This window comes from Petromyzon marinus, chromosome 4, assembly GCF_048934315.1.
Source record: "Petromyzon marinus isolate PM22_M1 ecotype Great Lakes invasive population chromosome 4, UKy_Petmar_22M1.pri1.0, whole genome shotgun sequence".
In the NCBI taxonomy this organism is placed as follows: Eukaryota; Metazoa; Chordata; class Hyperoartia; order Petromyzontiformes; family Petromyzontidae; genus Petromyzon; species Petromyzon marinus.
The window spans coordinates 12,258,038-12,283,122 of NC_133670.1; the positions used below are offsets into that span (position 1 = coordinate 12,258,038).

General features: G+C 40.6%; 1 protein-coding gene and 1 long non-coding RNA gene across 2 annotated transcripts in view; one reads left to right on the plus strand and one right to left on the minus strand.

Moving 5' to 3' along the window:
• Positions 1 to 262: 262 nt before the first annotated feature.
• Positions 263 to 23,248, minus strand: LOC142907380 (uncharacterized). Its single transcript, XR_012930993.1, has 2 exons — positions 23,112 to 23,248; positions 263 to 1,343 (listed from the first exon to the last, which is right to left on the minus strand). It is a non-coding gene; the product is annotated as an uncharacterized LOC142907380 (long non-coding RNA).
• Positions 11,101 to 25,085, plus strand: part of LOC116938705 (transmembrane protein 198-like) — a 33,526-nt gene continuing 19,541 nt past the window's right edge. Inside the window, exon 1 of the mRNA XM_032946197.2 lies at positions 11,101 to 11,544. The gene's annotated coding sequence lies outside the window, so the exon portion shown is untranslated. The remainder of the gene's footprint in view (positions 11,545 to 25,085) is intronic.

Sequence of the window (25,085 nt, forward strand, 5' to 3'; positions counted from 1 at the left end):
ACCCTGCTGCTCTATTTAAGACCGGGAGCAGGTGGAGGGCTTCATCATTCCGGCGAATTGCCCGATGATGCTGGATGTAATTACCAGCGAAACGTCGTACTCAAAAATTGTAAATGATGTTAATTCACTCTTCAACACACCGGTGGGCTAAAGTAGTGAACTATTTGTCTTTTGTCAACGTGACACATTTTTTACTGTTTGGCCGTGTCGGGTGTGGAGGGTTACGACACATTTATAAATAACGTGATCTAACCCAAAAAACTTTATTATGAATAACCTATGTTTTACTGGGTACTGCACGCCTATACATAAAATGTTATCGATTAGCATCTCTTTTAAAATGATGTTACGTTTAAATATCTCTACTCTCGAATACTTATGATACACACACGCCTACATAAAATGCCACAAGCGCAATCAAATGCTCCATATGCACAGTGTATCGCGTACTCTGCTGTACTATGTGTCTATTATTCATACAGTACATATTTCATAACTTCAGACAGAAGATCCAGGCCTGTAAAAAAGACGAGTCAGCAAAAATGTTAACTCATTTCAGGCAAGGGAAAATTGGTTTTTGCTATTTTTATACCAATTTGTTTTAACCTAGGTGTAGGTGCTGAAGTAGCAGATATATATTTGACTATAATTGCCCTTCACCCCTCTATTCCAAACATGCTACAAAAAGAGGAGTAAATGCACTAGCTAGCAGCTTACCCTGACAGTTTTGCTTGCTAAATGACAAACGCTGTGCAGTACTCTTATAGATATTGGTTCGGTGTTTTCACTTTTGTATATACAAAAAAATCGACACATCCTTCAATAGCGCAGGCAATTTCCCTCTGTCAGAGGACATAGAGAAGGGTCATTGTCTGAACCAACCAACACCTTTTTACTGTTGGTGCCGTTACATATGTAGTGTCGTAGGTCTCTCCTCCTTTGTCGAGGCGCGTGTGGGCGGGTGGCGTGTGGGCGGGTGGCGTGCGGCGCACACACTCGGCAGGAGGCACCGTCCTTCATTACGTTTCACGCCACCAACTCCGGCCCCCTCTCTCTCACGACCACACTGCTGCACGACCCGGCCCAGACACGACCCTGTCCGCGTTGCACCGACGGCGTCGACCGGGACGGCCAACTCCTGTCCGGCCGCGCAATGGTCGGGCGTAGGTGGCAGCGACGACAGCGACTACGGGATGAGTCCACTCCCAGAACCGGCAGCCCGAAGCTCCCGCTCTCCGCTGCTAGGGCGGAGCCAAGCCACGCCTCCGTTCTCGAACCCACCAGAGGGTTTCCCGGGGCCTCCCCACGAGGTCTACCGTGACCCTTGCCCCAGTTCCTCCGCCCTGCCAGCACACACACCGTGTATATGCTAAGTGTCCACCTGCAGTTGCAGCTGCTGTCCAGCAGTCAGCGCTGTGTCACTACACATATATGGACTATGACAGTTTGTTCCCTGGGAAACTTTCACAAAATGATGTGCATCAGCATTTTCACATGTGGTCATGATCAATTCTCATCACAACCTTTACCAATGACCCCTTTCCGAATGTGTCTATTGTGAACGGCCCATTGATATAGCCTCAAAAAGGACCTCAAACATGTGACTGTTTCACGATAGCGACCATAAGCTCTTTTATTATGTGACTTTTATAAGATGTACTTATGTTAATGTGCATGTCTGGTTATTTGTGAAGGCTGTGGGTGCATTTGTGTTCTATATGTGTGGTAGACCAATCACGTCTTATATAGTCTGGTTGTTTACACAACTACTGTACATTTAATATGTAAAATGTTCTCAGACATATGAGGAGGATATTGGTTTAGTGACATCAAATGTCATTTCAAATGTGAATTAATTCGCTTCCAGGAATATATAGGCATTGTTTGCTCACTTTTCATTTTATTGCTGGATTACGTTTTTATATATATATGCAAATCTGCATAAATAAATGCCATCACCTCTCCCAGAAATGATTAAAACGAATATTCTATCGCGCATTATAAGTCATCAATAACAAGTGTTAATTCATAACATACGATGCATTCGGTGGTAAATTAGAAGTGCCATGGGGACGTGACAATTCCTATTCATGTAGTAGGCATGTAATCCTTCCTGCCTTGCCTTGATAAATGTTAAATCTGTCGAGGGTTTATTGTAAACATTTAAAAACCTCCATCAAACAAATGCATTTATTTCACTGCAGAAAACCAGTCCTAATGAGTTATGAACAACATTCAAGACACATGAAACCAAATTGATTCTGTAATCCACTCATTGTAATTAATCAGGAAAATTAAATCAGCATAAAAATCAATGATACAGATCAGCACCCAAAACCACGCTTTTGCAATTCCATTATGCTGGTAAAATAATAACATGCATGCAGCAACGCACATTGTAAAGCAGTTCTAAAAAACACGCATAACAAACTCTCAACCAAACACAACAGTACAATAACAAGATAAAAATCGCCAAAAGCATAGTAGCAGAGAATCAAAATATACATTGAATGTGAAAAACGTATTTTATGAATAAAACAATTATTAGTCTAGATGCCTTGAGCAGGTCTAAGTAAATGAGTGAGAACAAATATGTAAAACGCTTATCAATGCTTGTGTTTTGCAACTGTCTTGAACAAAGTAGTATTTCAACATTTTCAGGTGAAATATCATTGTGTAATTGTACATCTAGTAAACAACTTTGGAAAGCTATTAATAGTATCCATGTAGTCGAGCTGGGCAATTCTCACATTTTATTGCCTTAAATTTCGTCGCCATTCTTGAATTTGAATGATTCCTAGTGGGATTTTGGGATCGTCTGATTGGAACATGGTTTGACATTAAGACTCATGTGATCTGGCCAGCATAGTGCAATCGGCACTGAAATATATGGATATGGTCAGTTAGTTACAGAGTCGCCTACCGTGACTACCACTGAGATCACCATATCTACCACTGAGAGTCACCATAAATCTCACTGGGACCTCCTGGACGACCACTTGAACTAAGAGGACTTTCCTAGAACCACTGGGACAACCAGTGAGAACATTGGAACCGCTAGAGCTACCACTGCAACCACTATTACTGATACCACGAGCATTACCACTAGGGCCTCTACTTCCTGGGACCAACTGTTCCACACATTGAGCAACATTGGCATTGCTCATTGTGTGGAACTGGCCCAATGCCTCCCCCAATATCAGCATTGTGTTCACACGAGATGGGAAGGTCTATGCACCGTGACAGTCATATATACGGAGCAGCTACGTATGATTGTAGGCTTGGCTATACATTTAGTCGCTCCTTGCATTCTGGCCACGCATGGGCATAGGTAAGGACAGTGCCTGGGCCAGACTTTACGAGGCCATCCACGATCCATGGGCCTTCTTTTGTTCTGCAAACACCACATCAGATTCAGCGTGAAATTGGGTCAATTACAACATTGCATTTCAACATACATCACAATAGAATACAATTCTATAGCACATGTCTTCCATAGCAGAATTCCTATTAGACTCCCCTTTCAAATGAATGAAGATTTTAACATTGGAATCGCCCTTCGAAGAAACTCAGTTTTTGCAGTAATCGTCTTGCTCTCATGTACAGTATAGCTCTGCAAGGTTGGAATAAAAAAAACTATTGGCACCATTCTCTCCTACAGAACCATTGTACACATAAAGCTGAATATTTACTAAAAACAGCTGAATTATTAAAACAAATTTGTTTAAAAAAATATTTAAAAGGGATCTACACTACAGCCGGCAAACTTGCACATAACCAACTGTTAGAATGGCTCATTAAGTGATTGGCGTTATTTTTTGATTAGTCCTTTTAGGTGACGAGGAAAATACACGTGACAGATAATGTCAACACAATCAACGCACGTGCACATGTTTCCGTGAACGCGCCTGTCGACTTGCCGCGGCATGAATTTAGCAACTGCCTTCAATAATTTAAGGCGGCACATTGTTGATATGCATTGATCGGTGTTCGGTGCAGGCACTGGGTCACGTTTTTTGTGTGCAATTGTCAGCCTGGATCTCAACCAAGTCGTCGTGTGGCCAAATTCTTCCGAGTCACCTCGAGGTACACAGCACACATGCAATTGGTTATTAGGACAGGATGCATTACTACATTCAAATAATAGCAGTCATAATAATCATACAATAGTATCAATAACAAATGTAAAGAATAAACTGTCCATTATTTTTTCCAGATGTATGTTGTGAAGTTAAATTATGAATCTCAGTGATCTCTAACCCTATTCGATTAAAGGATTACCAGATGTATTATTAGAATTATTGTTTTGTTTATCTAGGTACAGATTTGGGAACCATAATTACGTATGAAAATGATAAGTTTGTTGTGTGTGCATGTGTACTGATGACTGCTTACATTAATTAATGAAAACGAATGTGCTTCTCTCGCACTCCGCTATTGATTTATTCAGCTGCCACATCCAAAGGAGATTGCATTAATTGATTTCATACTATTTTGCCTCTACAGATTACGTGATGATATATTTGATTACTGTATACACTTCACATGAATTATGAATGCAAAATATTGCGCTGCCACCGTCATAAATTCAGCTCAAGGATTGACTGTACATATGTGTGGCATTTCCAGCTCTGAATCCTGCCCATGTAACTCATAACTGATTCACCACGTGCATCCTCTCCCCTGGTAACCATCACACCTTTTGCATTTTTTGTTTTCATTAATAATTCACGTGCTGCCGTTTTCTTAGAAGTCCCATCCAGGTGTTGCATTCAGGTGCCCAATGGTTCTTTCATTAGCTCGCTGAGCTCATTTGATGGGGTCCCTACAGACCTGGGAGGCAGCCGTGTGGCCTTGCAGTGTTGGGTGAAGTCAAAGTCACATCTGTCCAAGGACCGTTATTGCTCTAGTGTCCAGAGAAATAAAAAGGCGTTTATGTGAAAGTTGTCTCTGACATTAAAATAATACAATCACACTGTTATACAGTCAAGGAGAACTATCCATGCACTAGCTTTGCTGTTTTAGATATACTTTTAAATTGTGACACAGTTTATGGTTTAAAATAGGAAAAAAAAAGTATATCAGAATATGTATTTAGACGAGAGGAATCCGATGAAATATGAAGCTCTTTTCACAGATGTCCAGAAGGGGCAGGTCAGAAAGTTACAACAATACAAAAACCAATAGGAGTGGAACGGTTTGCGCACAAAATCTTAGTAACTTGAATGAGCAAGATTACTTTTAATTATTTTTCCATTGCAGCGGAACACATTGGTTTATTCCTTTATTAAACACATCCTGGGTATATTCATGTAAACAAGCAAATGGTGCAGTAATGGTAAATGAATAGAAAACACGCACATCAACAACACTGCCTTAAAATAAATATATTTGGAATGTGACATTTCAGATAGCGGGAAGGATTAGGGACTGCTCTTAACATCATGGGGCCTGATGAGACTTACATTTTAAAACTGTTTGCTGATGACCGCATGTTAATAGTTACCTAAAAGTAACTGTTAAGTACCAGACAAACCCTTCAATAATCAGAAGTATTACTAAATAAACTAAATTATATGAAAAGTTAAATTATTAAATGTTACGGGCAGAACGCATTTTGGGAAGGTTTGTCCTTTCAATGAATAACCTTCCTTTGGGCAATTGTGACTCAACACCTATCTTCTTTCCATCAAATATATATATAATTGCAAGCAAAGGATTATGCCTCTTAAGCGGAAGAGCCTGCATTGGGACACAATATTGCATAAATCCTTTAAATTGTTTGCACTTTGTTTGCCGCCTGTGTAGCAGCAGGACAGCATGTGTTGTCACGTGAGCTGATTAAAATGGAAATTTGATTAGTGTGGTCTGTCGCTTATGAGACTTAAGCTCTCATTTAAGTCTGCACTCAGCGTGGTGCCATGCTGCACATCTGACGTCTCGTAAATCCATCAGCCAAATTAAAAATGCATGTCCTTTCTGGTGCCTTGCTTCACTTATATTTTTCTAAGCTCGTCTTCAAATGTTTCAAAGGTTCAGTCGGTGCAATGAATTGAAATGAAAATCTGCACACGTGACATTTGTGTTTGTTGTCAAAACGAATTTGCCTCAGCGTTATGTTGATGTAGAGGAACTACATTTTCCAAAGACTTTAACGTTGGTTAACGTACATACATCACTTTGTTTAACATGCAGCTAACCCACTGAATGTGGAACATGAGGTCACCTCATGGTATTGTGCATTTGGATTATATTAGTAATTTTAATATTTGACAAACACCGTATTTTTGTGCACATTACTAAATTGCATTAAAACCAAAAATCGCGAGGGAAAATGTTTTAACGACGTTGCTGCAACAAATGAGAATTGCGTCTAAATATTTTACTGTTGCAGCTTTTAATAGTAGCTGATGGCCCACTCCCACTTCATTTCACCTTCCCCCTGCAGTCATTTCACTTCAGTTCCTGCACTACTTAACCCACACAGCTATATTTCTACGTAACTCAATTACATCCCTGGAGGGATTAGCAGGAGTGGGTGGATGGTGCAGCGAGGAACGAAGATTGCTGGATGGAGTTCCCATCTCAGTCCCAGCTTGATCCCTGCTCAGGTAATAAATCCCATGATTTTTCTCCAGTTCCAAATATCTCCTACTTGATGATGGAAAAGTAAAATATTAATATTTATGTCATGCGAATATGAGACAAATATTTTACAGTATTCAAAATGCAAATACTATACTTTAAAATAGGCCTGATGGGCTTTACACTTGAGATATGCAGTCAATAATGTGTATTTGTTGTTACATGGATTTTACAATATAATCAACAATACTGCACTAAAGATGAACAATACACTGTTCTGGGGCAGCGTATTTAACGTGCCTGAAATAAAATAAAAACGCAATTATTTTTCTGTTCTGGGAGACTTTTGTATTTGTTATAATTGCAGCCCATTGTCAATCCACTGCTGGATGAAGTCCTCTCCAAGCCAGGCCAATCATGGAGGGTCATACATTGCGATTATGGGGAGTGTTGTGTGGTGAAGTTGGTGGTGTGGGAGGATATAGGATCGGTTCAGATACAGCTCACGTCTGATGTTAATGCATAGTCGGGAATCAAACTCGGTTAACTGCTTTCATATCGGAGTGCGCTAACCATTGCGCCACATCTCCATTATCTGCTCTATACAGACATTAATATGCAACATTTTAATCAGTATGTTACAATTGTCCCGTAATAATTATGAAGCATATACTGTAGTTGAAAATAAACTGGTGTGCGGTGTTTCATTTCACACGGCACTGGGTAATGTGACCCCTTTGGCTCAGGATCTACTCACGTGAAGGACTCTTTCGGTTTCACTGCCCAAGATAATTATTCTTATTCACGACCCTGTTACCTGCAACTCCTGTTATCCCTATGAGCTGTATGGTCTGCAGTTATCCACACATTTATCCTATGCATAGGTGGAGTAAATGTGGCAATGAACTCATAGAAAATAAGATCCGTAATATTGTTTCGTCACATCATCATAATTAAGGGGGTTCTCCTGCAGTATAGTTTATCAATTATTTCTGTGCTTTGTGATTGCAAAACAAATTTCAGGTCATAAGGTTGGTAACGCAGTGCAACTAACCACTGCACCACTGCACCACACCGTTATATATCTGCACATTGCAAGTCCATATTGCGTTATATTCTACTTGTATGCTATGTAGCAACTACGAAATATGAGACGAAAAGAGGAATGCAATGATTCTATGGAAAGTTAGAAATGGCATAATGGGATTAATTTACAGTGAGGGGAAATTACATTTTCATCATCATTAAAATGTGAACATAATTAAAGGCAAAAAAAATGGAACCAGTTAATTAAAAGTTAGCTACCATGTTTATTTCGATTTAAAGCTTTCGTGACTGCAAGGATTCATCTTCTTTGGTTCTTTCGGTAAAGTCACGTAGAATGAGAATAAAATAATAAATTAATAAAATAAAATAACACAATAAAATTCTCACGACGTTTCGGCCGACGTTTCGGCGACGAAACGTGAGAATTTTATTGTGTTATTTTATTTTATTAATTTATTATTTTATTCTCATTCTACGTGACTTTACCATGTTTTACTCAAGTTAGATACAGTATTGATTTGTATAAGTACAATGTACACATGTTTTGGCCATACTAACCGAACTATAAACATTCAGATGCCTTTTCATAGGTCTAAAAAAGTTTCATATATTGTAATGTAAAAAAAAACATTTCCAGAACAATTTGATAGTATATTCTATGGGTAATTGACATTATGTATTGACTTAAAACTTTCGTGACTGCAGGAATTGATATTCTTGGTTCTTTCGGTAAAGTCACGTAGATAGAAAATAAGAAATAAATGGAAAATAATAGTGGGTTTTTTGTTTTTATTATTTTAAATTTATTTTTCTTTTCTATCTACGTGACTTTACCGAAAGAACCAAGAATATGCCATTATGTACTAATGTAAACTATTATAGTGCTTACAATCGCGATGTCGCCTGGTGCCACATGTCACAGCTTTTGGTGGGAAGATTGTGGAAGTGACGCCGCTTTCGGTTTTCGGATCAATCTGAAGCAAAAACTAAAATTGTGATCACCGGAAATTTCATATCTAGGCCTGATTTTTACACTAATTGGATGAATCAAAAAATCAGGAACACATCCCTACTTGGCAAAATGGTATTTAAAAGTAATTCGCATTTTCTAGAACCTCATTGATAGTTTATATGTAGACTATAAAAAGTCATTATACTCAATGGAAAATTATTCAAGCCATCCTAGCTCTCACAAACCAGGGCCATAAAAAACGATTTATGAAAATGCAAAAGCCACATTGATATTACATAAAATACCAAAAAGTCACATCAGATGGGGAATTATTCACAGTGATGTAAGTACACGTTGTCTGAAAGTTGGACTGGAGAAACAAAGTCATACATGAGAATAGGTTTTCCCCTTTTTTCTGGCAACAAAACAGGTGGTGAGATGTTAAAACACCAAACTGAAACCTTTTACAAGGAATCATGTCTGCATTAACCACAATACTTTCGGTCAAAATGAAAACAATTACTCTGATAGTGCGTTGTCTTTGTGCTGTACACCTTTTGGCGTCCTCTGGTCTAACACCGTTTTGAGACGAGGCTCAAAAGAAAGTTGTCTCTGGTATGGACCAATCATTTTCAAAGACAATGCCAATATATTATCAGTGTTTTTTGTTTGCATTCTGACCACAAGTATTGTGGTTAATGCAGACATGATTCCTCGTAAAAGGTTTCAGTTTGGTGTTTTAACATCTCAACACCTATTTTGTTGCCGGAAAAAAGGGGAAAACCTCTTCTCATATTTTGGTACTGGCAAAGGAGGTCCCATGATGAAAGCCATACATATGAAAGGAGATAAAATTAACCATTTATGGACCATTATCGGAAACCACTATAGTCTGCGCTCCTGCAGTGGAGGAATAACAAAACTTCACAACTCTCTCCGGAAGCCCTAATGTGACTTAGAAAACATCGAGAGTGTCATTTATATTGGCAAACGCAAAAACTATACAGGAATAAATTTAACCATCTCAGATTTGCTGACAACATAGTCAACATGTATCCAATGACAACAGACTATAGAACATATTAGAAGATGTTATACAAAAGTTTCTAAGTTGGGCTCAAGATAAATAAGAAAAAAATAAAAGTCTGCAAAAAAAGTGATATCGATCTGTGGAATGCAACTGGAAATCTCAGCTGAATGCATAAACTTAGGATAGTTATTAAAGGATGACCCGGATCATGTAGATGAAATAAAGAGGCAGACAAAAGTAGGTTGGAGTGCTTTTAGAAAGCTTATCTTGAAAATTTAAATCAACGTACCAATGTTCCAAAAGAATAACGTTACACAGAGCATTATACCTGCTTTGACATGAATCAGAAACATTAACTTGTATTAGGAAAATGAAAGAAAATCTGAAAAGTGTACAGAGCGTGTAATAATGCATGGATTCAATGATGTTGAGAGACAGTAAGGGGAACACGTGGATTCGAGAACATACACAGGTTAATGACATAGTTCAAGCTGTTGAGAAGAGCGAGAGTGGTCTCGAGTAGGACACGTCACGAGAAGGGATGATGGCCGGTGGTTAAGAATGTTGATTTAGTGGCAGCCGATGAATTAAATGCGCTCTGAGAGGAAAGATGAGCAGCGGCTGCAAAGATGAACAACAGCTTGGGGAGGCCTTCATCCAACAGTGGATCATGGATAATTACGATGACGACGATTACGATAATCAAAGTCCGATTTATTTAATATTTGTTAAACCTTGCACGTTCAATGAGACCTTCACTCAATTTGATTCTTCATGAGTCTCATTAACAAATGAACACTGTTTCTATGGAGGCAAAATGTATGCACAGTACAGTATTTGGATCACTCTGTTGGGTATATTTGGAAATTAATGAAATGATTTGTGTTTAATTCAAACACACTATAATGCCATATGTTGGTAGAAATAAAAAAAAACATTGAAATACAAATATGAAATAACCATGAAACAAAACCATATAAATGCTGTACCATTCGTGATGGGGACATCAAATATATTACATTTACACAATTTGAAAACAATGAGAAAACAAGCTGTTATCTCATTAGCACTATAACAAAAAATACTTTTCCAATCGCGGAAATATTTTCATAGATATATGGTGTTAGAATAAATGTGAAATGTTCTACCATTTACTGCTGTTAAATTCACTCCGTTGTTTCCATAACTGCACAGTGTTTCTGTTTACAGACATCACGATTGTTAAATAGATTTTTTTTCTCTCTCTCAATAACCCACACTGGGTTTATGGCATTGCATCTCGGAACAAACCATTTCAAAATATGAAGCTTGTACTGGGCCATTTTAAGGGCCGAATAAGCCAATGGCAGATGGTAAGCATGTTGTCAAATGCCTTCTAATGAAGCGGTGTGACACGGTGGCCCAGGAATGGATGCGCATCGACTAATCAGAGCCATTGTGTCTCGTAGCCCCCCTCCATCTGTCCGCGTCACCTACCCCCCCCCCCAAAAAACCCTCAGAGATGGTAGAATCCTCGTGAGGTCAGCAGCAGACGCCCGCTCCGCCGGCACCACAGAACACAGCCCTGGCAGAGCCAATTGTGTGTGTGCGGCGTCCGTGCAAGCGTGCGCGCCGTGCGAATACAGCGCCGTGGTGGGGGCACCTCCGTCCCCACGACCAGCGCCGTTTCGTTCCGTGTCCGGCCCCCAGCTGTGTCGCCGGCCACGGTGAGCAGATGTCCTCGAGCCAGGGGGCCTTAGCAGCCCACCCACCCCCCCGCGCCGCTTCCCGGTGTGCGGGCCCGCTGGGGCGAACCGGCGTCAGCCCGCCCATGAGCCCGTGATGGAACAACAACGACGGCGGCTGCTGGTGCTGGCTGCTCTCTCCGCCGGCTGAGGAATCCCGATGGCTCTTGCGAGGCTCGGCGTCCACGAAACGCGAAACATAAAAGGTAAAATGGAGACATGCTCTACAAGCTCGACTTGGCGTTAATCCGTAACGCTGCCAACATCGGTTTCAAAAAAATAAAAATGTCACGCGTTGTCCCGCGTTATGCCACGCAACAGTGGAGAGATTCGTGATTATTGTTTGCTTCGTTAAAAAAAATGTGCTCGTGCATTTCGATGTAGAATGACAATGTATGAATCGCGGTATTTGCTGTTTTTGGTTTGGCATGTGGGGGGGGGGATGTTTGTCATTTAAACACCATTTGCTCCGAAGGTGTTCGAGGACAAATGGACACCAGATAAATATCTATTGACAATATTTCACATGCTCTTGTGTCAACAAAAAAACAAGCGTACTGCGTTGTACGTGTTAAAAGTGTATCGTAGGAAATTAAGTACTTGGTGATATGCTCCATTAAAAATGTTGTTACGTTTATTCAACATAAACAATACATAAATGAGAATTTACCAAATCAATGTCCTTCTGCGAAGTGACACGAATGGCATGCGAATTACTATTGTATCACCATGAAACACAACTAGAATCACATTATTTTGTCTCCTCTCATAGTACAATTCACACACATTGTCTTGCATTGTCATGAAGGCTGCTCTGGCAGCGAGTCTTGGTTTTTTAAATATTAATTTGGACTGAAAAACTGTTCATTATTTGAGTACTAACACAATAGAGCTTTTTGCTACGATTGGGAAAATTGGAGGGGAAGCTGCAATGAGGCCTCTTGTGCTTTCATTGTAGATACATGGTGCTCCCCCATCAGATAGCTCTATCAGCTACAGTAGACGGGCTGCTTCCTAGTCCAGGGACACATTCTCTGATTCACATTGCACCACCGCGTTATTACATTATGTTGCATATTATCTGAGCAGTCCTGCTATTGCTGGAGTGCCAACAAGCATCGGAGCAGCTGCCACCACCCAAATGTTCTGTGCTCACAGGTAAATGCCCACCTAAAGAACAGAGTGGCCGACGTCCAATTATAAATTCCACTATTTTATCCCGCATCATGAAAATACCTAAGTAGAAGAAGAAAAAAAACTACTTGTGCCTGATGCTTAGTGCTAGTATTCCCCGAGTCACATCCAGCACAGTACAACTGCAATATGCATCCACGTGTATATTCAGTACAGTGTGCCGCAACACTTAAAACCACAAGTTCAAGTGTCCTAGGGTACGAACTGATCATTTTACTTTGTGGCATATCTGCGTGCTGTGAATGAAGGGACCATTGCCCAGAAGATCACCACTTTTCTGACGAAGGTGTTGAGTTTTAAAAAAATATGTATTTTTTTGTTAACTGATTATTGTATTTTATATCCGCACGCCTGAGTTTCATGTGTGCTCTAAACAATGCTGGCAGATGTTGACAATCGCCTAGTCACAGTGCCTCTATATTGAGTGCGAGGAACGTGGTGGGTGCAGTGGGATGTCGATCACTACTGCAGACTCAAGTGCATATTTATTCACTTCGCAGCCTTTGCAACCAGATGAGGGGCCTCTTGTTGCACGTGGCTGCCGTGCAAATGCTTGCATTTGGAGCAGAAACATGGGCAGAAATGTACGGAGAATTGTTAACTTTATTTATGTTTATTTTTAGCCACTTGCTTACCTTTTCTCTATTTTTGGAACGCTATCGTTTTATTGTTTCTGTATTGTTTGTTGTTGTTGTAGCTTGCTGACCCCGCCCACACTGGGCATGTGTGAAAAATAGCTTGCATAGCTCACCGGATTCCTCCCGCCAGTCTAAATAAAGATTCTGATTCTGTACATTTGGCCAGAGTGACAGCAAAATATATTTCAGCCTTATGCTTGATTCGGTACCATATACACAGTGTGCTCAGTTTGAGCTGTCAAGACGATCCACTTATTCTACGCCGCAAACGGCACTCAAATGTAACACATTGCAAATGGTGAAACACCCCCACGATTATGTTTTTTTTTCAGAGGCTAGAAATAACATCGCTCTGCGCTGGAATCGTGACCAAGTACTAGTACATTAAGTCCACAAACACTCGCTAGCATGCAGGGGTCCTGCAAACCTATACTACTCATCGTACAATTATCTTTTTATGCCACAGATTGACTTGTCAACTGATGCCTGTAATTAACTTCATAATAATGGACAGTCATTGATAGTCTTGAACATATAGATTAAGGATATGCTGTACCCGTATGCTACGATCAATTGGGAAAACAAATACAGTACACATATTTTTGTTAATTGCAAACCGATACACACACACACCAACAAAGAGATGAAGCTAGTTGTAATTACTGGCGAAACGTCGTACTCAGATTGTAAATGTTGTGGCTTGGCTCTCAAACACACCGGTGTGCTGTACTAGTGACGAATTGCTATGTTCTGTTTATGTGACAACCCTTACTAGTTGGCTGTGTCGGGTGGTGGCCGGTTTAACGACACATTTATATATTTACGCGATATAACCCAATAAAAACTTGTATCATGGATGATTTTGGCTGCTAAAGCCTACGTGTTAAAGAGATACCTTTCTATCCCATGGATACATTGATGCAATTCATACAATAAAATATGCATTTGCGTGTGTTTTAAAACGGAAACAATACCAGCTCAGACCATAATTCTCACTTCACCCTGCTCCCTTTAGTGGCCTGGATGTTCAATAATCAATAGGCAGTTGTTTTGCAATGCCCACATTCATCCAGATTCCAGTGAGCATTCGCAGAGAAACGCAGTGATACCCCTTCAGCATACCTATTTGCATTGTCACGCATTACTGTGCACCGCCCTGGTCAGCGTGACATGCAGCCCCTGATGTTTAATTAAATTAATGACCGTGATTATCAGCGAAAACTGCCTCGCCGTGTGTGTATATAAAGTGTAAATATTATGGAGGAACCTTGGTGTGTCACTCCATCCCATGAATATTGTGCTGTTTTTTTGTTATTTTGCACGGTGCCACGAAGCTGCCCTGTGAAAAATCGTCTGAGCACCATCAAGGACTTGCTCGCAGCATCACTCTTCCCCTGGCATGTGCCTGTCGCAGATAAATACGACACAGCCTGATATAGAATGTAAGAGCAAGAGGATTTCTTGAGGAATAAAAAAACAAATTCACTTTTAGTTCCTAATAGATGATGAATGTTCAATATAGCTTGGCGCACTACCAGTTCCATTACTGCGGGTGCCTCTGATAATGCATGGGGATTGTGTATTAAAGAAAAGTGCCAAAGAGAATTGGCAAACCTGTAAAGACGCATTGAGCGCAAGGTATAACCCCCACTTCTCTGCCCACAGTGCCAACATTTCAAAACTACCTGTCGGTACAATGTGGCTGCGAATGTTTTTAGTTTCATGAAGCGAGTGACTATGTCTCCCCATTCTAAATTATTAAATGAAGCACATATATCCTTCCCCCATCACACCTGTTGTAGATTCTCTCCTGACACACCAGCAGGGGCATGATCTCATGTCACGATACCATTATAACCTGTACCACCTTTAACACTACTAATATATGTCAACGTGACAAGTGGGTTCCTGCTGAAAGCCGAGATTCAGCAATGATAAGATGCACAAAACAAACCTTGGTATTCAATGTACCTCAATGTATTTTTTCATTGAAGCGACAGACTGATGTTTGAAGCAGAAACAATTGATGTGATTGACTACATGCACATTAAATGCATAGAAACCCTGAATGTCAGAACAGGTAGTTGTGTGTTTTAGTCTCTCGCACGTATGCCTTAAAGAAACACTATCACGTTCACTGCCTTATATAAGCATGATATCCACTACAGCCATTGCCTGCATGTATGTTTCTAGGATATTACATGTCCCTTAATGGATCGTACGTGTTACCCATCTGGTGTTCCAATGTGGAATTGTATACTCTTGTGATGTGGAATGTGCTCCAGATTCCTTGGCTGATGAAGGACTGGAAATTAAGGTGGTGTGTGCAAGTGTAAATCTCAAGTATGTTAACCTTCTTTAAATACACTTTCATTAATGTATACTTTATCTCCATTACCAATGGACATTCTCCATTTAAGAATGTATTTACATTGGTAACGATGTGCTGCAGCAACAGCATTGTTTATATGACAGGAGTGATGCAATAGTGGTAAGTGCGCTGGAATATAAACCCAGCCACTAAGGTTCGATTCCCAGCCAACAACAGTGGCAAGTGATATCTGGACTTGTCCTGGGCCCCGTCCTTTACCAACCTGCACTGACAAGTGTGATGAAGTATGGTCAAACAACATGACTGACATGGCATGGAAAGGCCTTCATCAGTGGATTTATACAGGGCTCAAAATTATAATAAATATTTAAATATTTCTGAAATTCTAGTTGTAATTTATAAGAACTGGAGTGTCATGTTTTGTGTCAATAATGTCTACTGTATAGACATTTTCAAAATCAAACCAGCCCTATCTATGCCCAATTGTGTGTTTGTGGCCATGAATTGTGATATGTACTTATGTCACGAAAAAAATATAGTCTTGTGTATTTCTGTATAATTACTGGTTATGCGTTCACACAAAACATTCTCTGCAAAACCAAATTTTTTTGACAATGCTTGAAAAAAATGAGAAGAAATAAATTCATGGTTAATTTGGTTTTAATTCATTGCACAGCCATGTGTAGTGACTGACTTGGAGACGTAAGTTCTTGGAGGCAGTTCTTTAATTAACACCGAGCACACTTTGTACAATACACACCCTATACTGTTACACACTCCTCTGTCTCTCGCTTATACGCAACTCTACACTGGCTGCTATCTTACACACAACACTAGCCGTCTGACACTGACGGCGCTGAACTAAGACAGCCAACTACCGTCTAGCAGCGCAATGTCAAGTGACAACGACAGCGACAAGGGTGACGAACTTGAGCAGCAACCATGGGGATCCCACTCCAAACGACAGCCCCGAGGTCCCCTCCCGGGGCCCCTCTTATACTGGCAGCGTGGCCTGGCTCCGCCCCGGCCACGCCCCCCTTCTGGAACCTACTCACGGGCACTCGACGTGTCCCTTCCGTAACCTTTCCCCTAGATCCCACTCGGGTCTATCACGTGGCCTGCTGTCAGTTAGGGCTGCTACAAGCTGCAGATCCCCTTCCCTACCAGCAGCCAGCACTATGCTGCTAAGTGACCAATTCTATGTCACTAAACATGTATTTATTTCATCACGTGAGTGTCTGTATTTATAAGGGGGTACCAGTCGAGTTTATCTCACCTAGCCAGAGGCAATTCCTATGCATTTTCCTCGAAATACGATTATATTAGTGCACGCATATGGGTATATTAGTTTGTGTCAAATCCGTGATCATGTATTCCACACATGCGTAGCATCTGTGGCACACGTGTAATATATGTGTTCACATGCGTAGCGTTTGTGGCACACGTGTGATAAATGTGTTCACATGCGTAGCGTCTGTGGCACACGTGTTTAATGAGTAAACGGGTTCATATGAGCATGCATCGCTTGCCCTCGTTTTTCGCAAGAGGGCAGCAAGGCGTTTCACCCTTGACCACTGAATGAGCCAGTGCGTACTGCACGCGCTGAAGGCTCTGCGTGCGTACAGCAAAAACGGCCCTTACTGTCCGACAGGTTGCAAAACGCGTGCCCTTTTTCACAGCCTCGTGTGTTCTGAGAGGAAGTAGGAAATTGCATTGCAATACGTTTGTTTTTTTTACCGAAAATGTTAAACGTTGACATTTTGACATTTTCATCGGCGGCGGTTTCTTATCAGTTCACTGCAATGCATTGTATAATTTATAATAATTGTAATTTTATTTTATCCGGCACTTTTCACACAAAAAAAAAGATGTTTTTCACACGTGCAAACATTTTTGTGGTGGTTACAAGTAAGTGCGCAGTAAAACATGCAAGCCTTGCGGTTGCTAAGGTTTTTCGTTTTTAGCAGAGCTCATCACCAGACAGGCATTAACACAATCATGATTTTTCTTGATATTAACCTGACAGCTCGAAAACTTTGTTATCATACAGACCACCGTGAACAAATTGGAGGAACTAATTGGAGAAACTAAAGGTGACGAGTCTTAAGCAAAAGCTCTTGTCATATTTCATCCAAAATTACAACATGGGTCTCTTCCTGACCAAGACACTACTCTGTGGTCAAGCAGTGCCAGTGAGATAGGCTCTTTGCTAGAACAACATAGGGAAATCCATGAGAGATGCTCTAAACTAGAGCAGCAATGTCCACATTTTCCTCTGTTTCTGCGATGGCTATTTATTGGAAGCTATTGCTGGGAAAGCATTTATTTTTTGCTAAAGAAGGAAAATAAATACAATATTGCTGACATGCAGCATTTCAGGATTAGACTTTTTTTTAAATTAACGAATTGGGCCCTTTGCATGGTAGAGGTGTATTTTAAAGTGCAAGTGAGATTGTGTCCTTGTTGTATGTAGGATCAGTGCTAAATATTGATCGTATCTGCTAAATTGCCAGTGCCTCCATAGCTGTTAATCAAGCACATGAGAATACAACCTTATTTGAAAAAAAACCCTACAAATGCAAATCGATTAATTTAAGTTATAATATGGCACATTCATAATAAGTTTAGGAATTAGATTGCAATTCGTTATTTTCTAATTACATTATTTTTTTAAAGGACATTGCAGCATACTGAAAATTATTTAAGACTACTTTGAGCAAATGTCTGTCGTAAAGCAAACCGGTGCAAATTTACTAATTGCGCACAAAAACACGTATTGTACACAACACTGCACAATTTGTATCAATGCCATGTGTTACTGTTGCTATTACCCATCGTTTACATGGGTTGTTTACTTAACATAAATGTAAAGGGGCAAAGCATTGATCTATAGCAGACAATGGAATGGCAAAAACGATCTGAGCAGCGTGCAGCTTGGTGTAGCCTTGACTCAGGGTATGAACTTCTTTCTCACCGTACATAGCCAACTGTGCTAATCGGAGGTACGGGGGATGGAAAACAAACTAAACTCAAAAAGCAGTTCTCAGGAAATGAGTTCCCAACTTAGATGTAAACGTGCATAGTTCCAGTGGGTTACTGAAGCATGATTGGGATCAGAGCCGAGTGAAATATGGTGAAACAACTCCTATGACCGGAACAGCAGGCGCAAGTCCTTCATCCGGCAGCAGTTTGACAAAGGGCCGTGCATTCTTCAACGGTTGTATTCTTCAACGGTTTTTTTTTTACTTCACTTGTGTTTGTCGTGGTCAAATCTTGTAATCAAAAGTTAGTCTACTTCCTGTTGTCCAATCAATTCCAAATTGTGCACACGTACTCAGATCCGGAGACAACGCATGCCTGTATCAAAATCGGCATCAAATCATAAATTAATGGCCTCCTTTGAAGCAATTACGATTTTTTGTATGGACGAATGATTAATTATTTATTTCTGTGTAGGTCAAAAACGCCGCGGTCCCTAAACTGTGGAATCGGCTCGCACAAGAAACAGGTTGTCATTTGACGCACTTCTCAAAGATCGCGAGTTATGACTGCCTCTTCAGCTGCTACTATGTCGACCAAATGTAAGGAAAACCTGATTTCCAAATTTAACCTCCTCTTCAACAAAAGACCGGACCCACACACCAAAAAGTTAGACGTTAACAAAGTCGTAATTAATCGCAGTAACAGTTCTATTTCCGATGGTCTGAAATCCGTTTAAGCTAAAGGTCTAAACTTTGCAGTCACACCTAAACACATACCAGTTAATGATATAATTGCCCAAGTAGACGTTGCTCTCAGGGGCCTGGGTCACATCGCTGCAGACGTAGCAAGATCTGAAATCGCTGCAACCCTCAAAAACGCTAAGATGCCAGCTAGCAACCTCAGCAAAGATGAGCGTTTTGAATTATATAAATTAAAAAAGAGGAATGATATTGTAGTCCTCTCAGCTGACAAAGGCAATGCTACTGTCATCATGGATAAAATAGAATACAACAACAAAATTAAAGAATTACTCGACGATGGTAGTTATACAAAAATAAAAAGAGATCCCACCAACAGCCTCGTCACACAAACCAACAAAATAATTTCTGATTCAACCGCATTAATTCATCAATCTAAACAGTTTTCGTTGAAACCTTCTGCTGCCAGGCCACCAAGATTATACGGCTTACCAAAAATACATAAAGTAGATACACCCCTTCGTCCCATAGTCTCTACTATCGGCTCCCCCACCTACAAACTAGCTCGTTTTTTGTCTGAAATCCTGCGTACTTTCACTGGAAAGACCACCTCTGCGGTACAAAATTCTACTCACCTGGTATCGACAATCAAGGGTATTTCCCTGTCCCCAGACGACCTGCTTGTCAGTTTTGATGTAGTTTCCTTATTCACCAAGGTTCCTGTACCTGACACCATTGCAATCATTGAAGACTTGGTTCATCAAGGACTAAACACTGAGGTACCCCCCCTGGTGAGACACTGTTTAACCAATACATACTTCACTTGGAATGGAACTTTCTACAAACAAACTGAGGGCACCCCAATGGGCTCCCCCCTTTCTCCAGTTATAGCTAACATTTTCATGGAGAAATTTGAGACTGACGCCATCCAGACTGCCACTCTGCGCCCAACCTTATGGAAGAGGTACGTGGATGACACTTTTGTCATCTGGCCACATGGCCGGCCTGCTCTAGACCAATTCTTCGACCACATCAATTCCATACACCCAGCCATCAGATTTACCATGGAAGTCGAAATAGATGGCAAGATACCTTTTTTGGATGTCCTAATTAAAAAGAGACCTGATGGTTCAATGAGCCACTCTGTCTACAGGAAAGCTACCCATATGGATGCTTATCTGAAACCGGATTCCCACCACCATCCATCACAGAAGAATTCTCTCATCAAGACTCTGTATCATAGAGCCCAATGCATATCCGACCAGGAACACATAAGCAGTGAACTCAAGCACGTACACCAAGCTCTTAGGGCTAATGGTTACTCCGACTATACAATCCGCAAAGCTATCACTCAAACCATGAAGAAGAACCCTCTTGAGGAGCCTTTCAAAACCATCACTTTACCCTACATTGCGGGGATCACAAAAAAGATCTCCAAAATCTTGAATAAACACAAGATCCAGGTCTGTTTCAACACATTACATAAAATCCGTGATCTGGTTCCGTCTGTAAAAGATGTGATTCCGGACATACAATACCCTGGTGTCTACAAACTAAGTTGCCTCTGTGGTAGTAGTTACATTGGAGAAACCAAACGCCATGTCTCGGACCGCATTCGTGAACACAAAGCAAACCTTAAACACGGTAGGACCAACACTTCGGCCGTGGCAGATCATTGTTCTAATTCAGTAGGCTCACATGCCATTGACTTTTCCAAGACAGAGGTTCTTTGTAAGCCATCTGGCTTCCATGAGAGATTCGTTCATGAGGCTATCCACATATACAAGCACAGAGACAATTTCAACCGAGAAGATGGATTCTATCTTAGCAATCATTGGAAAGATTTGATAAACCATTTCAGGTCATAATTGATTGTTCACGCTTACAGTGGCTTTCAGACAGCATCACATTATAAAAAAAATTCGTCTCCCCCCTCCTCTTTTCAGAATATAGATGGACTAGTCCTAAATAAACTGCCAAATCGTTGCGCGTGGTGCTAACGTTTTTTATAAATAAATAAATGCGCCGTTTAAAAATTCATTTATGCAAACCAACACACCTGAAGACGACCGTTTGAGTTATGGTCGAAACGTCGTGAGAATTTTTTTATTGTTATATATATTTTATTATTTTGTTGTTTCCCTTTAACGTGACTTTACCGAAAAAACTAAGAATATGAATTACTGCAGTCACGAAAGCTTTAAATCAAAATTTAAACGAAGTTGTTAATAAAACCGTTGCTACTTGATTCGAAGCTTTCGTGACTGCAGGAATTACTCTTTGTTTTTTTTCGGTAAAGTCACGTATAAATAAGAAATAATAAAATAACATAATAGCGTACGACGTTTCGGTTGCAACACAAGCAGCCATCATCAGGTACCGAAGAGCTAAATTTACGAGAGAGAGGAAACACATAACCCCAGATGTATATACAGACACCCAAGTAGGGGGGAACTAACACAGATACAACAGGGGACACAGAAAGAGAAGCATACCACAAACAAACATGGTTTAGCAAAATTTGGAAACCATATAAAGCAACACAGACGGCCGGTCAAAACACAATTAACGCATAGTCTCATTGATTACGCTATTTCAAAGATTGCTAAATTGCAAGTTAAGTATGAAATTTAAAATAAAGACCGCGCACACACACATAGACATCCATACGTGACTTTACCGAAAAAAACCAAAGAGTAATTCCTGCAGTCACGAAAGCTTCGAATCAAGTCTGAACCACCTCTACGGGGAGGTATGAGGTCTGTGTCTTTGTGTTGTCTCTGCTTGTGTGTCTGCCTTTGTGTCTTGGCTTGGATTTGTGTCTCTGTGCTGTCTCTGCCTGTTTGTGGGGCTTGGTGTTTCCGAGTGGGTGCTGCCGCGCCCCACTTTGCTCCATGCATACCTCATGCTAATTTTGTCCCATTGTCTCTCAGCCTTACCTTCTCTGCCTATTTAAGGCGACTTCACTGTGTGCGTGTCTGTGCTGGTTCGCTCTGCTTGGATGTCTATGTGTGTGTGCGCGGTCTGTATTTTAAATTTCATACTTAACTTGCAATTTAGCAATCTTTGAAATAGCGTAATCAACCAGACTATGAGTTAATTGTGTTTTGACCGACCGTCTGTGTTGCTTTATATGGTTTCCAAATTTTGCTAAACCCTGTTTGTTTGGTATGCTTCTCTCTCTGTGTCCCCTGTTGTATCTGTGTTAGTTCCCCCCTACTTGGGTGTCAGTATATACATCTGGGGTTATGTGTTTCCTCTCTCTCGTAAATTTAGCTCTTCTGTACCGGATTATGGCTTGTGTTGCAACCGAAACGTCGTACGCTATTGTGTTATTTTATTATTTCTTATTTATACGTGACTTTACCGAAAAAAAAACAAAGTAAAACCGTTGTTTTAAAAAAAGTAACTTTTTTAAAGGAGTTTATTGAATTGGTTATTGCTGAGCCACATCAGTGGGTTGTGTTATAATCGTCTATTTTATCCAGGTACATTTATAGGATAAAGGAAGAAAAGCTATATAAAAATGTTTTGTTATATTGTACGACAGATCATCATTGTAATCGTTATTTGTAAATGCTAGTCGGTAATCTAGAAACAAGCAAGAGCCCATTGAGACAACAAATATCTTTGGTAATGGAGATTTGGGATTGTCCTCACCGCTTGTACAGGGTGACTTGATATAACCATCTAACTATAGGTATCTCTCGATTTACGAAAGTCACGATCTTGAAAACCCACCCGCACAAACTGAACTTCGTCAATCGGAATGGCTTTTCCCATGAATTTAATTCTAACAATTAGGGATGTCTTTCGGAGAGTCATTACAACAGTACTCCTAACCTAAAATATACAATTAAATCACTTTGCACAAAAAATACAATGAAAACGAGTGAATAATACATTGGAAACTACAACAATGCACTCACCAAAATATCTGCATGTGGCAATGACTGTAATGGTGATGTGGAGTCGCTGCTGTTGCACTTCAAGGGATGCTGTAATGCTGTCCGCAGATCGATGTTGCAGCCGCACAAATTTCGTTAAGGCGGAAATTCGATTTCATTCGTTGAAAAGCGTCCATAAGTATGCGAATTGTGGTTCACGCGGAATATTGTAAACCGAACGTTCGTAAATCGAGGGATGCCTATATCAGTTATCTTAAACAGCCCTTTACGTGTCATTTTAATATCACATTTCAGAGTAAGGTAGACCAAAACTAACTTGTTGACGTCCATCTCCACAAAAGCCTCTCTGCAGTGCCTTTGCAATGAATGAGCAACAAGATGGCACAATAAGTGAGATAACCAGAGATGCCCCCAAGCAGAAAAGGAGACGTGGAATAAGACTGACAGCCACAGAGGAAGATAGAAGGTAGCAGAGAGAGAGAGAGAGATGAGGTCATTTACGGGAGGGCAGCATAGCAGATCGCTCTGATACGGATTTTTTTTTTAAGTGTGAAGGTGGCCCAAAGATGTACGCGCCTTGAAATGCTAATAGCTTTGTCTGGTTAGCCAATTGCTCATTGACAACATGAGGAATGGGGGGTATAGTGAGGCCAGCAGTAGGCTGCTGGCTGGAGTTCTCGGTCACGCTTTCATACTGTAATTATAATCACAGACGCATCCTCCTTGCCCTTATCTGATATACGCAAAGCAACAATGTGCATTGGAAGTATACTGTAACGTCGGGGTTTTCTCTACACATGTATTACACCCGATATAATTGCTTGAAAGTATTTTCATATTCACAACAAAGACAGCACTCTCCTTATAGCCTTTAACAGACTGTTGGGGCAAGTGCTGGAGCTAGAGGGGGTGGGTGGCCAACGTGACGCACGGGTGGTAATGTTTACACAACACCATGTACACATTTAAGGCTGAACCGACCTAGTGGAGGCCCAGAACCGCCTCGGATATTTGTTACCGATGTTGACCGTGAGCTGGAATCGATCTTGTCTTTTGCCAGGTTTGTAGTGCAGTGCATTGACTATGACACCACCGCTCTACAAGACATACAGACAGGCACACGTGAACATATCTCTATAAGATATGGGTGATGACAGATTTAGGTTTAATGCATGACGGTTTAATACAGAAATTGAAGGTTTAATACAGAATAGAAAAAAAAATGGCTTAAGCCTGGATTTTCAGAGTGGGTTGAGTAATATGCACGAAGCATACCGATGTGATGTTGTGAAGGTAATTCCAGATAGTGTTTTCAAACAAAGAGACATTGTACATGTGCACTGTTGATGATTTTTTTTGTGAAAGAACATGCATGGAAGAAGGTCGCGGACAAAATCGGTATTCGTGTAGGCAAAATAACCAACAAGCCTCATTAAATTTGTTGAGATATTTCCATTAAAAAAAACTGTTGGAGTATATGACTGTGAAAAGCGATATGTCTTTCTTGTTCGCTTTCTACCTTGGTGTAGCATGTAGGATTCAACATATTTCGTTTACACATGGCTGCCCAGTCACGAAGCCCCTAGTGGCAATTAAAATTAATTATTGTGGTCTTTGCAGATTACACACTAATAGAGAGTGGCATAATTGAAATTTGCTCTACATCACAAGCACACTCTGACTGCATCAATCAATAAACACACCTGGACTGCACCCAGACATTTCCGCTGAGCGCTAAGTTTCGGTTCAAAAGATTAACAACACCTTAAGCTGTGTGGCTGCTGAAGAAGGCATTATGCAAGTGAACCCTGTGATGCAGCAATACTGTATTAAGCCATGTTCAAAGGGAGAATGCATTGCCACATGCGAGTGGCATTTCATCCTCGACATTGTTCCGTGAGATTTTTGTTTGTTAAAAATGTGTTAGGGTAGTTAAACTTGGCTCTGGTGGCCTCGGGCATGTTTTTACGAGTCTAGAAATCATTAGCGAGGTTG